Genomic DNA, 15,853 nt, shown 5'->3' on the forward strand with positions numbered 1-15,853 from the left:
TAATCGAGTAAAACATCATTTCACCTTATTCATTCACATTTTAGTTCTAACCAACAAAGATATTTTAGCCCTCACTTTCGAAACACAGGTGAGAGTATATTTCCTACAAAAGCTACATGAACCTTGCCATTACTTTTATTTGTTTCCATAAAATCCACTGCCTGATAAGTGTTTCAGTGTTAAAACTGAAACAATTTCAGACTTTCATCAGTGCCTCACAAATCAGTAACCATAGTTAACTTCAAACAAAACAAAACAAACTGTTGTACACTTTCCAATAAGTAAGACCAGTAGGTAAGCTTTCGATTTAATGATAAATTTGAAATTAGGCCTGATTAGAAACTGTATTATTTTAAGATAAATAACCTGCTATATTAATTCTCAAAGAAACAGAAATAGGGCAGGGTGATTGTTCTGTAGAAAAACGGAATTCACATAAGGAGATTGTTAAAGTTTCATTAATGTGGAAAATAATCAATAAATTTTCTTTCACAAAAATTCTGCAAGCCTGTTTGTTTGATACCATTCACGAGTAAATACCGTATAACGAAAACAAAGAATAGCACAACAATTATTCACGTAAAACATATTAAGTAAATGAACAAATCGATTCATTGTTATCTTGATTTTCTAAAGTCTACGACTGTTGTTTTTGTTTTCCAAAGGAATCGATTTTATAAGCCCATGACATAAAAATTAATGATTTTAGGAAATGGCATGTGCCCGTAGACATTGCTAGCGTAACTGAACTTTCTAAAATAAAGATTATATAAAAAGCAGAGTAGTCGAAGTACTAAATAAAAGTAAATTCTCCAGGCACAAGGAATAATAAACAAGTAATTATGATTTAGTATTATTAAAAATAAAGTAAATATTACTGTAACAATACATAACTACAACTAAAGCTTATAAATGTAAAATCAATTATTTTAAAACACTACGAACTATTACCTACATCTATTAGTAGGCCTGGCATGGCTAGGTGGTTAGGGGGCGCTCTACTCGTAATGGGACGATCGTGGGTTTTAAATTAGCACTGCACAGGAAATGTGTTCGAATTGTGCTGATATAAACTGTTATACTTTTATGTATCAAAAGTAATACTCTTTACTGAAAAAATATTTTTAAGAACTAAATATTTTAGCACTTATTTACAACTTATATCAATAAAAATATGGCTCGGTATGGCCAGGTGGTTAAGGCACTCAACTCGTAATCTGAGGTTCGCGGGTTCGAATCCTCTTCACACCAAACATGCTGGCTCTTTCAACCGTGGATGCGTTATAATATGACGGTCAATCCCACTATTTGTTGATAAAAGAGTAGCCCAAGAGTTGGCGGAGGGTGGTGATGACTAGCTGCCTTCCCTTTAGTCTTGCACTGCTAAATTAGGGACGGTTAGCGCAGATAGCTCTCGTCTATCTTTGCTCGAAATTAGAAACAAACAAACTTTCTTGATCATGAGTTATGTGAAAATGCACATACCCAGAATAATTGGCACATTCTGAAAAACATTATATTAAAAGAAGAAGATAAAAAATGCAGGTCAGTTTTTCATACCATAATCACTTTCTCTGTTATCAACTAAGGATTAAAACCTTATTTACTGATGTAATGTATTTTTTCAACATTTTGTTATTCTTCAGTGATGAGCTACTAATTGAGCCTTTATTAAGATATTCATGTGTTTTGTTTCGTTACTTCTTTGATCAACAACAATCGATTTCAGCCTTCTTTAACATATTACCTAACCTATTGATATATATTTATTAGTTTATGACTCTGTTGCAGTCAATGCCAGAAATATATTTTTAATATTTTTCAGCAGTCACACTTATCAATAAAGCCGTATAGTACTTCTAAAGGCTTGTTCTACAACCAGTTTACATCTCTATCTTAGTTCGTTTCACGTCATCAGCTCAAAAATGCAATTACTTGAGTCTTGCTTTGCACGTGTTTAACCCCTGACTTACTTCGGACTTTGACGGTTTTTTTGTTCTGACTTTTGTATCCTTATTCAACATTCGATATTTACTAATTTAAGAATGAAATATGAGTTCACGAGGTACATTTTGTGCGATAAGAGATACTGTACAAAGTCACAAACAATATACAGAACACTAAAACACTTGAATTACTCTAGTGAATTTGTTTATTAGCTTTGATTCCGTACAGGGGTCGTGAGAACTTATGTGGTAGAATACAGACATGTTGGGCCAGAATCTGAGATCTCCCCGAGGGCATCAGCAAAGTCCAGGGAGTTAAGCCTGAAATCTCTACGGAGATAAGAAATCGCCTGTTCCTTATATTTGAGTTAATTCGACCTCCAACCTCTAATCCGCCAGTAACACAACGTCTGTTTATCGGTTACACAATTCTACCCTAACATACAATTAATTTATTCGAAAGCAATATTAAGTGGAAAATGTCAAAGCCCTAATCATCCTACAGAACACAACTATGTCATCTCCATGTGATGATAAAGGGGGCTTCGCATCTCAGTCATGGATATTTCCACAAAAAATAAACAAACGCAAGCTAGGCTATCAGTTTATCAAAGAGAATTATGGCATGCACTCTGGCATATCTATATCATTTGTTTGTTTGTTTAGAATTTCCAAACAAGTCTGCACAATTTACTTACCGTGGATAGGCGTCTTCGATTCTGATCTCATAAACTGACCACCACGGAGCGCGTTTTGTAGCAATGGGACACGGTAAATAAAACTTCAGATTCACCATCCGGGAATTCTAATTATAATAGGCTACTCTTAGTTTGTGTATCCTTCTAATCCAAGAGAAATGTTAAAACACGAAAAAAACTGGAGCAAATCAACTTATTGAAAGAGTCTTAGAATATGTAAAACTTGGTAGCTCGCGTCTACATGACTATTTTCGTGTCACTGTAAGAAGTTGAACCAGTTTTCGTGAATATCTATCACATAAATACAGTTATACTTTTGTTAATGGGAAAAGATAAACCAGTTTTTGTGAACAGCTATCTCATCAGCATGGTTCTACTTCTGTGTTGGTGGGGAAAGTTAAACCAGACATCTTGAACAGCTATCTCATCAGCATGGTTCTACTTCTGTGTTGGTGGGGAAAGTTAAACCAGATGTCTTGAACAGCTATCTCATCAGCATGGTTCTACTTCTGTGTTGGTGGGGAAAGTTAAACCAGATGTCTTGAACAGCTATCTCATCAGCATGGTTCTACTTCTGTGTTGGTGAGGAAAGTTAAACCAGTTGTCTTGAGCAGCTATCTCATCAGCATGGTTCTACTTCTGTGTTGGTGGGAAAAGTTAAACCAGATGTCTTGAACAGCTATCTCATCAGCATGGTTCTACTTCTGTGTTGGTGGGGAAAGTTAAACCAGACATCTTGAACAGCTATCTCATCAGCATGGTTCTACTTCTGTGTTGGTGGGGAAAGTTAAACCAGATGTCTTGAACAGCTATCTCATCAGCATGGTTCTACTTCTGTGTTGGTGGGGAAAGTTAAACCAGATGTCTTGAACAGCTATCTCATCAGCATGGTTCTACTTCTGTGTTGGTGAGGAAAGTTAAACCAGTTGTCTTGAGCAGCTATCTCATCAGCATGGTTCTACTTCTGTGTTGGTGGGAAAAGTTAAACCAGATGTCTTGAACAGCTATCTCATCAGCATGGTTCTACTTCTGTGTTGGTGGGGAAAGTTAAACCAGATGTCTTGAACAGCTATCTCATCAGCATGGTTCTACTTCTGTGTTGGTGAGGAAAGTTAAACCAGATGTCTTGAACAGCTATCTCATCAGCATGGTTCTACTTCTGTGTTGGTTGTAAAAGTTAAACCAGATGTCTTGAACAGCTATCTCATCAGCATGGTTCTACTTCTGTGTTGGTGAGAAAAGTTAAACCAGATGTCTTGAACAGCTATCTCATCAGCATGGTTCTACTTCTGTGTTGGTGAGGAAAGTTAAACCAGATGTCTTGAACAGCTATCTCATCAGCACGGTTCTACTTCTGTGTTGGTTGGAAAAGTTAAACCAGATGTCTTGAACAGCTATCTCATCAGCATGGTTCTACTTCTGTGTTGGTGAGAAAAGTTAAACCAGATGTCTTGAACAGCTATCTCATCAGCATGGTTCTACTTCTGTGTTGGTGAGGAAAGTTAAACCAGATGTCTTGAACAGCTATCTCATCAGCACGTTAAAAAGTTAAACCAGATTCTACTCTCATCAGCATGTTGGTTGGAAAAGTTAAACCAGATGTCTTGAACAGCTATCTCATCAGCACGGTTCTACTTCTGTGTTGGTGGGAAAAGTTAAACCAGATGTCTTGAACAGCTATCTCATCAGCATGGTTCTACTTCTGTGTTGGTGGGAAAAGTTAAACCAGATGACTTGAACAGCAATCTCATCAGCATGGTTCTACTTCTGTGTTGGTGAGGAAAGTTAAACCAGATGTCTTGAGCAGCTATCTCATCAGCATGGTTCTACTTCTGTGTTGGTGGGGAAAGTTAAACCAGATGACTTGAACAGCTATAATATCAACATGAGTCTAATGTTGTGTCGATAGAAAAATTCAATCAGTTTTTCTGAACTCACATCAATATGAGTCTTTTTTTGTGTAACTTGGAAAGATAGCACTTATAAGCGTATGTATTTATCTTTACATATACGTTTTGTTTATATAATTTTTGCGCAAAGCTACATAAGGGCTCTCGGTGTATACCAATTCCAATTTTTTAAAAGTATAGGCTAAAATGACGGAAGCTTGTTAATAGTATTCATCAATTCTAGGCCTAATATAATCGACTAGTGGGACTGACCACTACGCTTATACAACATCCATGGCCCCAGTGTGCGACAATATGACATGAATAGAAACCCTCAGGTTCACAGTCCGTCATGTTAACCCCTAGGCCAAGCCTGGTCCTTTAGTGGGTACATATGGCACATGACTTGCGACTGTCTCATGTGAAATTGTTTAAATTGCATTGTTGGAATCAGTAGCGCATAGAATCAAGTAGATATAATTATCAAGTCATTAGTAATTCATTTATAGGTAATAAACAATAATGAGTTTACATCGAACATTTCTGTTGCTGCTACCATTTTCAGAGCGTTCCCAAGAAGGACTGATGTGCGTGGGGTGGTGGAATTGATATAGTTCTGGATGCTCTTGTTATAAAGGCTGGTGCGCTATCCATTCGATTGGTTCTTTTTCCATCAGGATGCACCAGTTTTTCTAATAAGAAAACAAACAAATTCCTAGCCACTATCAGGGTAACCAGTCAGGGCTTTGTCTGTTTTCTGGTTGTTGTTTTGTTCAGCCAAATATTGGGATTCGTTGTCAGTTTTACAGAACCACCAGTTGAAAGTGCAGAAGTTGTTCAGTAGCACCTCGACTCGAATCTTATACCTCTTTCGATTCGCAGCTAATCATTAGGCGTGAACAGGTATTGACCTGTTTTGTTTTCTTGTAAGTTTAATAACAGTTTTATATACTAGAAGATTGACACTGATACCTTTATAACGCATCAACAACTTAAAGCCCCGGTATATTTTGTGGTACTGCACGGATTCAAACCAGGCTCGTCAACTTCGAAATATAGAACTATACCCCATATTAATACCAAAATAATTTTCAAATACTTGTTTGGAATTAAGCACAAAGCCACATAATGGACTATCTGTGCTCTGCCCACCACGGGTATCGAAACCCAGCTTAAAGCGATGTGAGTCCGCAGACATATCGCCGTGACACTGGTGGTGGAATTTTCAAAACTATAACAATGCGATAATAATAATATATGTCACTATATTAAATGTTTCTTTAGTGTAAGGAAACAAAGAACCAATCGTAATTCCAAGATGGACCAATAAACGTCATAGTTCAATTTTCTACATGGATTTTTCATATATATTATGCGATGTACCAAACTACTTTTTGTTTCTACTTTTGACATCATTAAGCTGATAAAAAGATACGTTAGCAGAAATATAATTCTTCCTAAGCATCCTGACCAAGTTGAGGATGACAGTTTAATTTTCCAAGTTAGTCTGTCCTGAACTTCAATGGAACATTTATACAATTACCACTGATTTTTTTGAATACATGATAAATGAACCGCTTAATTGTTTGTAATGAACGTTTTAGATAACTTGTACTTATATTGCCAGCTAATCTCACTTGCTTCAAGACACACATATCTTTGTGCTTTTGAGATGTTCCACGTCTTCTATTTGCTTGTTTTCACTTACTTAAAAATTCGTCAGTTGAAATCATATAACGGACATTTTTGTTGTTGGGTTTTTTAAACACAAAGTTACACAATGAGCTATTTGCACTGTGTCCCGACGCAGGGATCGAACTATAAATTTAGTATCAAGCTTACTGCTGAGTCATTAGAGGCATATATAAAGCAAAACAAATGTTTGAAAAATGTAGCGTGTAAAAGCAATCTTAAAGCTTTCACAATGCAACTGCCCTCTAGTGGCACAGCGGTGTGTCTGAGGACTAAAACTTCTAGAAACCGGGTTTCAATGCATGTGGTGGGCAGAGCAAAGATAGTCCTTTGTATAACTTTGGGCATAATACCAAAACAAACAAATAAAATGAGACTAGAAAAAATTTTGAGTTGCTTTAGAAAATGAATTTAGTAAATTATATTTTATTTATTTGAGAAAACGATTGTCAGTTTCATCGCAATGTAAAATCAACTTTCTAGAATATTAAATCAGTTTTCAAACTAGACTTTATATTCATATAATATAATTTCATATCAGTTTATATAACGATATTGAAGATATAAATATTTTACACCTAAAGCTCCATCAATCTTGACGCCCCCTGCTGGTACAGCGGTAAGTCTATGGATTTACAACGCTAAAATCACAGGTTCGATTTCACTCGGTGAATTCAGCAGATATCCCGCCGTGGCTTTGCTATAAGAAAACACACACAGCTATTCTAATACTTATTTACTGGAGGCATTGAAATATCGTTTAGTCTATGTTTGTCACTTATTAAATCCAGAGGAACGGCAGTTCCGACGGCAGAGTTATAGATACAAAGCAGATATAGAACTATAGAACTACCAGTGACTCTACGTAACACTTAAACTACATCGGCCTGAAGTACTGTTCCACCTTCAATAGACAGTTTAGAAGAATGTTAGAGGTCTGTATGGTGGATGTATTAAAGGAAATTCTAATTTGTGAGGTCACAAGCCAACACATTTACGTAATACAATCGACACGCAGAGCATGTTAATGCTACTAGGGTCTAAGTGCATGTCTCCCCCCCCCCCGGAAATTTATTTAAAAAAATAGGTGCTATGAGATTACAACTGCTTTGGTTTCAGTTTCGCGCAAAGCAAGCTACGCAAAGGTTTCTGCACTAGGCGTTAAGCGTACCTAATTTACCAGTGTAAGACTAGAGGGAAGGCAGTTAGTCATCACCACCCACCGCCAACTCTTGGACTACTCTTCTACCAACGAATAGTGTGATTAACCGTCACATTATAATGCCAACACGGCTGAAATGGCGAACATGTTTAGTGTGATAGGGATATGGACTTAACCATCTGGACATGTTGGGCCTAAGATATTAATTCTGTAAGCAATTTTCCATGAAATGTAGATTAAACAATTTTGTGACATAATCTACAAACATTCTAAATGTTAAGTGTCATAAGCAGCTGCACTATAACTACAAGAGCATAATTTTACGTCACAAAATAGGGTATTCAGTTTATTGTACCCCCTTCCCTCTTCTGCGAACGTGCGTGTTTTGGGGTACGTGAGAAACAAATACTTGTTTTTGTAGCTCTGTGCTTAACAACAAGTAAACCAAAGCCAGCCGTGTTTTTCAATATAAATGACTGATATTTCATACGTATCCACACCACACGATATCCAAACCTCACTCGTTAAAATAAATCAGCGAATAGAATAAGTCTACTGCGACGTTTATATCATGCATATTAAACTATACGTTCGTGTTAAAAAAAAAAAAAGAGTGCTCGTTTGCAGAAGTTGATAAAAGAAGTCCTAGGGTAGACCAAAGTGTGACCTTAACCACGAGGCTACACCAAGTGTTTCTAAACGTGGAACTCACCAGTTACATGACGTGATTTTGTTCGGAAAATCAGTTTTATCCAGCAAAGTGGGCAGTAATAGCTACACATAAAATATATTCTATTATTGGTTAATCTAGTGTTTAATAAAACAGCAGCTAAAACCAGTGTCGTACTGTACGTGGTTTACTAGTAGTAATGTTATAATTGAGGTTTTGTTTGTTTGCTGTGTTCTACCTAGTGCGGGTATCGCGATACTAGCGTTGTAAGGCCGCAGGCATACCGCTGTGTTACTGAAGGGAGTTTTAATAAAAGTATATTACAAAGTTCTCTCATGTGTTTCTTGTAACTTGGCCAGTATGTCTAAGATCTCCGCTTCATACGGTGGAGGTTTTCTTATAACTTGGTGTTTTTGTTTGTTGGTTTGTTTGTTTTTTATTAGCGATTTTTCAATACATTGAGAAGTAATTTTGCGCTATAATGTTTGCCAGTCTTAAGACCATGCTAATTTTCGCACTGGGCCGCAAGGAACTTAAAAAAATAGGATTATAAATATATACACGAAAAGAAAAAGTCATTTTAGTGATAGTAAGAAGTGTGGTGTCATTCAAACACACGTATTTTGTGACGTAACAGAAAGTAGAGGGTTCAGTTATCACCCCATAAACAGACAATAATACCGTATTCTGAGGGATTCAGTTATCCCCACTAACAGAAGCAGTAATACGGTATTATTGGGGGTTTCGTTACCCTATTAACAGAGGCAGTAATACACTATTATTCAATGAATGCGAAACAAAAACAAGTTTGTTTTATTTTAAATTTTGTGCAAAACTACTTGAAGGCTAGCTGCGCTAGCCACCACTAATTTAGTACAAACAAACAAGAAGGAAGATAGCTAGTTAACACTGCTCACTGCCAACTCTTGGGCTACGTTTTCTACCATAGCTGAAATAGAGAGCATGTTTGGTGACAGGAACTGGTACCCACGACCCAGAAGTTGAGAGCCATAAAAAGAGGAAGAAAGTAAGACAGATATTTGAAGCGTTATATGGAAATAGTTTTATTTTCATACATAATAAACGTACTGTAAATTCACATAAAAATCAATTTAACTTCCTCGATGTTTCAGGCCTAGGCATTGGTACTGTTTAAACGTAACACGACCTATTTTTATACATAGGTTGTGACGTAAACCAAAGACGAGCTTCTAATTAACTAGTAAGTAAAGAGGAGCGAAGGCCAACAGAAGGGGTTAATTGTTTTAATCACTCGCCTCACAATACAGCAGTGTTTTACCTGTTAGCCAGTAAGTAGACACTAAAAGGACGTCACATAAGGGACATTTAATGTTGTAAATTGTACTTTCGTGACGTAAGTAAAACGTGCGCATGTCTTGAATCACGAGAAAAATTATGCGCTCTGAACTTTAAAAAGCAAGAAATAAATATGTTTGTTACTCTTAAAGTGGGTTTTATTTCCTCTTAAAATAGGACATTGTCAGGGGCGCTGCACAAGTTCATCTAGTGATAGATGTCATATTTCTGCTACTATGCATGTCTCTTCACCTTTAATTTTTTTCTGGTATACAATTATTATATTGAATATAAATACACCTATGTTGCACAGACATGGTCTGATTGGTGCTTCACCTTTCCCTTTAGTATTGTAAATGGACTAATCAATGTGGTAATTTTACTCTGATGTTATAAATGCTCTAATCGATAGGGTGTTTTTAATTCTAATGTTGTAATATGTCTAATTGCTGTATTATTTTTGTTCAGATGTTTGTAAAAGGTCTAGTTGTGATAGTATTTTATTCAAGATGTTGTAAGGGGTCTGAGATAGTATTTTGGTCCAGATATTGTAAAAGTTCTAATTAGAATAGGATTTCGTTCCAGATGCTGTAAAAGGTTTAACTAAGGTAGTATTTCATTCAAGATGTTGTAAGGGGTCTAACTGATGTAGTACTTTTTCCTAATTGGTGTTGTAAATTTTCAACTGGACATATATTTTAAAATATCTGTATGTGGGAACATACAAATACTAATAATACAAAAAAAATATTAGTGATATCCAAACAAAAGCAGTTTAAATTGAACATATACCTTAAAATATCTGTATATGGAGGCATACAAACAATAATAATAATACAATATAGTTACAAGAGATACCCAAACAAAAGCTGTTTAAATTGAACATATACTTTAAAATATCTGTATATGGATGCATACAAATAGTTTATTCTGATGACACTGTTGAATAACTGATCTTGTGTAAATATGATTCTTTCACTAAGATACGTTCTATCGTTTTGTTAGTTACAATGTTGGCGTATTTTTATTTTTCTGTCCCACATGATAAATAGATTGTTTGTATGTTTGTTTTTTGAATTTCGCGCAAAGCTTCTCGAAGATTATCTGCGCTAGCCGTCCCTAATTTAGCAGTGTAAGACTAGAGGGAAGGTATCTAGTCATCACCACCCACCGCCAACTCATGGGCTACGCTTTTACCAACGAATAGTGGGATTGGCCGTCACATTTTAACGACTCCACGGCTAAAAGGGCGAGCATGTTTGGTTTTAAGGGGATTCGAACCCGTGACCCTCGGAATACGAATCGAGTGCCTTAACCCACCTGGCCATGCCGGGCCCCGTGCAAAAAGGAAAAGTGTACCATCACATTTACGTAAAAATTATACCCGTATGAAGCGTTAAAAGTTGGCCAATCAAATATTTCAAAAGAAGGCATGTTGAGCCAAACGGTTATGGATATTCCACGTGCTAATACGAGTCTATGAAATGGATAATTCGAACGATAACTTTGAAAAGAAAGGATTTTTAACCCGGAAGCTATCGTGACACCGAGCCAGAGTGTCAGTAGAGCTCTACCTTCAGAAATTTAAACACAAAGTTTAAATGTTATTACATCACCAAACAATGACGACACCAGCACTAAAGATTGTCCGATTCCACTGGAACCATAAGAGAGTAACTTATTACGCAAGTTAATTTTGATTGATTGTTTGTTTAGCGCAGAGTTACACAATGAGCTATCTGTGATCTTCTCACTACGGGTATCGAAATCCAAATTTTGGCGTTGTAAGTCTACAGATGAATTAAGAACGTTTTTTCACGGTGAGTTCAAGTTAAACACGAGTATTGATTGTGTACTGTTGTGGAATTCTGTCGTGGTGTGTTGTTGAGACAACTTTTCGGGACCAGTAGTATACTACATTGCACAAAACCATAAACGTAGAGTACTAGTAAATATAGCTGAACACCAACATTCTATAACAATGTTACTCTGGCAAAAAGAGAAACTGTATAATTGAATAAAATAAAAAAATACTAGGTTTAAAATCTGAGAGTGAAATTACATTATTGATATATTAACACTAGTAGAAACGCCACCCAACGAGACCTAATTAATATTCATAACTGACTGAAAAATCTTTAGAAAAAAAGTTAACATTTTCCAAAAAGAATTTTTCTGGGAAATACTGCACAAAAAATGTGTTCGAATTGTGCTGATATAAACTGTCATGCTTTTATATAATACAAGTAATACTCTTTACTGAAAAAAATATATTTTAAGAACTAAATATTTTAATATTTGTTTACAACTTATATCAATAAAAAGAGGGCTCAAAGCATCCAGGCTAACTGCTCCTTTGAGCGAGGACTATTTCGAAACACTAGCATTGAACGATAACCTAAACACCTGAAAAGTAGTTCCCTCATAGATAACACAAATAAACAAAAACTCAGTTTCAAACCTCTGATTAAGAACAAAAAAAAAAAAAAGTCTTACAACAAATATGACTATACGACAATCTTAACAACAAAACAGATCTAAACCCTATGACTTCACCTATCAGCTGAAAAATGCACTAAATAATTACAAAATTAACCGAAATTCATTTCCATTACAAAACTATATTTTGAAACTAAACTATTATAAAATATAATTTACAAATATTTCGCTGTATGTACACACTTCGTGAAACCAACAACAATACACATGTAAATACATTTTGTTAGTCCTCCTTCACTTAAAACAAGTTAATCGTTTATTGGCAGCACACGTGCTGTAAATTCCAAAAATATTTGAGCATTTGCACGATCGCCTTGGAGGACGGGATGGACATAAACAAAACCTGCTAAGAACCTCTGGTAGCTGTAGCGAAATCAATCGACATATACAGTTACTGATGCTTTCAATATCGATTAAACATTTCAACAGATGTGCTCTGCAAGCTAAATAACACTTTAAAAAGTCTTGTTTTGTTTGTTTGTTTGTTTTGAATTTCGCACAAAGCTACTCGAGGGCTATCTGTGCTAGCCGTCCCTAATTTAGCAGTGTAAGACTAGAGGGAAGGCAGCTAGTCATCACCACCCACCGCCAACTCTTGGGCTACTCTTTTACCAACGAATAGTGGGATTGACCGTCACATTATACACCCCCACGGCTGGGAGGGCGAGCATGTTTAGCGCGACGCGGGCGCGAACCCGCGACCCTCAGATTACGAGTCGCACGCCTTACGCGCTAGGCCATGCCGGGCCCTTTAAAAAGTCGTTTTATTTTTCGAGTGAATAAATGAACCAAACTGTCGTAAAACACCAAATTTAAATTGTATCACTTTTTTGTTTTTATTAACGAGTTTTTAAGATACAAAACAAAAATTAGTCAAAATGGTTTGCTTTTTTTAGCCGAATAATATTTGTTTGTTGTTAAACACAAAGATAAGCAGTGGGCTATCTGTATTCTGCTCACCATATTATGTCCCCATGCCTGAAATGGCGCGCATGTTTGGTGTGGCGAAGATTCGAACCCGCGATCCTCAGATTACTTGTCAAGCGCCCTAACTACCAGGATAGCAAGGGCTATCTGTACGTAGTAATTCCTAATATTGAAGGAACAGAAATGAGAAGACCGTTCAACAGTACCTATCGCGAACTTATTGGCTACTCTTGTCTGTCTAAATAGTAGGTATTGACCTTTACTCTTATAGCCCATCAACGGCCCCTAAGTACGGAATAAGTTTTTCAGCGACAATACGCAAACCATAAACACTTGGATTCATAATTCGGGCACCACGCTAACAACTAGGTCACGCCCGAACATTTTAAATGTACATTATGGTCATGTTTTAACTGTCATTCGAATGACCGACTTCTTTCTACGCCGTTCACTAATGGTGAAGTTAGTGTATTTCATCATTTTTTTGTTATGTAACATTGTTCATGTTGCAAAGAAATGAACAAAACAGCTCTGTAAAACCATTCATTTACTGCGTACTACACACAGGTGAAGCCACCAGTGGTTAGTCGAACAAATTACATTATTTATTATTGTTTCTTTATTGTTGTGTCTAACTCATATGTTATTAGGCTTTTATTAGGGAACCTGCAACAAAACAAGTGCCCGGCATGGCCAGGGGGGTTAAGGCTTCGACTCGTAATCTGAGGGTTGCGAGTTCGAATCTTCGCCACACCAAACATGCTCACCCTTTCAGCCTTGGGGCGTTATAATGTGACGCTCAATCCCACTATTGGTAAAATAGTAGCCCAAGAGTTGACGGTGGATGGTGATGACTAGCTGCCTTCCCTTTACTCTTACACTGCTATATTAGGGATGGCTAGCACAGATAGCCTTCGAGTAGCTTTGTGCGAAATTCAAAACAAACATACAAACAAACCGTAACCACCTGGTCATGCCGGGCCCGTATGGATAGCGATTCTCCGCTAGTATTATATACTATATAATATATACTATATATATATACTATATAAAGTCATCCGGGTTGACTTTAACCGGATTATTTTGTATTTATTAATAATTCAAGGTTGCCTTTTTATCATTTACGATGTATTTAATATAGGTACATATGTTGAGGTTCGAGTTAGCATGCTTAGAACTAGTAATGTCCAAGAATTTGCTCCTTTTTCTATTTAAATTTGTTTCTTTGGTGCACCTGTAGGAACAATGAGTAAGTGTGTTCATTTTGCTTCAAGTAACAGTTAATCAATCTGAGTATATAAATAACTGGTCTATATATTACCAAAGTTATGTTATAGAAACTTGAATATATATATAGATATATTATGCGCATTAATCTGTTTCCTTTGCCAATTTCAGATGGTGGAAAATTCCATCCTATGAAACCACTTTAGTACTACAAAATAACATTTAGTGAAAAAACAACAATATAATTTAAATCATTACTTTGGTAATTTATTGCTCCTTTTGCTAACTAGCAATTAAAATTAAGTTTCACCAGAGAGAACCGAAAGCCTCTCCAAATCATTAAGCGAGAGAAACTGTTACGATCTAATAACGGATTTAAAAATAACAATGGCACAAATGTGACTTGTATCTCAGAATGGCTGGTATGGGTATTAACACTTTTATTGATAAGCAGAGAACAACGTTTCAACCTTCCTAGGCCATCTTCATGTAATCAAAGACAGTTTGCACGTGACCGTTGGTGGGCACATGTCTTAGGGACGAGAGTATAAACGAGTACGTGACTGTAGGGGGCGTTGCAGGTGGATGTTAGGTTATTAACTAGGTATAGGTATAAAGGTGTTACTTTATATTGGTTTAATTTTGGTATTAGTTGTTGTATAAGTAGGGTTTATTTGATTTTGTATTTGTTTATATTTGTTTCCTTACCTAGTACCTGGGAGTTTTCTATGGAAAATTTGACTTGTTTACCTGAGTGGCACTTTACAAACTACGTAGCCAGGCTAGAAACTCCTCAGCGGACCAGGAGGAAGTATCTGATTGGCAGCATCCGCACTAAAGCGTCTACTCTCAACCGTGTAACGAGAATGACTAACAATCTTATAACAATTTGTTAACTACTAGACCTCATTCGGGTCCAGAAGAAAAATAAAAAAGGGAATAAGTGTAGCACTACGGCTCGAGCTCAAGATCCTCGAACCCACCAGACGAATCTAGGACCATGAGATAAAAAAAAAGGACTCACTAGTGACAGAAAATCAAAAATGAGAGTTTCTAGGGTAATGGTTACCACTCCCGACGTGCACTCTGATTGAGGAAACAACAGGAAAAAAGGAAGGCAGAATTTTAAATAGGAGATGGCAACAAGAGTTCATTTTAAAAACAACAACTCTAAAATTTTCATTTAAAATTGAGAAAAAAAAAAGTAATTTTCTTATATGTCATCCCAATCGTTACGTAGTCATTAGCCATAGAATTACCAATGCGACCATTGTTGACACCAGAGGGTCGTTAAACACGTTTTTTCCAAGTTATTTGGGCATCAAATTGTTAATGGGTACATAACCTTGTTCTGTTTTTGTTTTTGAATTTCGCGCAAAGCTACACAATGGCTATCTGCGCTAGCCGTCCCTAATTTAGCAGTGTAAAATTAGAGGGAAGGCAGCTTGTCACCACCACACACCGCCAACTCTTGGGCTACTCTTTTACCAACGAATATTGGGATTGACCGTCACATAATAACGTCCCCAAGGCTGAAAGGTTGAGCATGTTTGGTGCGACGAGGGATTCGAACTCGCGATCCTCAGATTACGAGTCGAAGCCTTAACCCCCCTGGTTATGCCGGGCACTTGTTTTGTTGCAGGTTCCCTAATAAAAGCATAATAACATATGAGTTAGACACAACAATAAAGAAAAAATAATAAATAATGTAATTTGTTCGACTAACCACTGGTGGCTTCACCTGTGTGTAGTACGCAGTAAATGAATGGTTTTACAGAGCTGTTTTGTTCATTTCTTTGCAACATGAACAACGTTACATAACAAAA

At 36.5% G+C, this 15,853-nt stretch overlaps 1 protein-coding gene across 16 annotated transcripts in view; it reads right to left on the reverse strand.

Moving 5' to 3' along the window:
* Positions 1–15,853, reverse strand: part of LOC143252520 (growth factor receptor-bound protein 14-like) — a 119,495-nt gene that overhangs the window by 67,916 nt on the left and 35,726 nt on the right. The window contains exon 1 of one of the 16 annotated variants that reach the window (XM_076504792.1): positions 2,645–3,343. The exons of the other annotated variants lie outside the window; for them this stretch is intronic. The gene's annotated coding sequence lies outside the window, so the exon portion shown is untranslated. Of the gene's footprint in view, positions 1–2,644; positions 3,344–15,853 lie in introns of those variants that run through there. 16 annotated transcript variants of the gene reach the window in all.

This window comes from Tachypleus tridentatus, chromosome 6, assembly GCF_004210375.1.
Source record: "Tachypleus tridentatus isolate NWPU-2018 chromosome 6, ASM421037v1, whole genome shotgun sequence".
Lineage (NCBI taxonomy): Eukaryota > Metazoa > Arthropoda > Merostomata > Xiphosura > Limulidae > Tachypleus > Tachypleus tridentatus.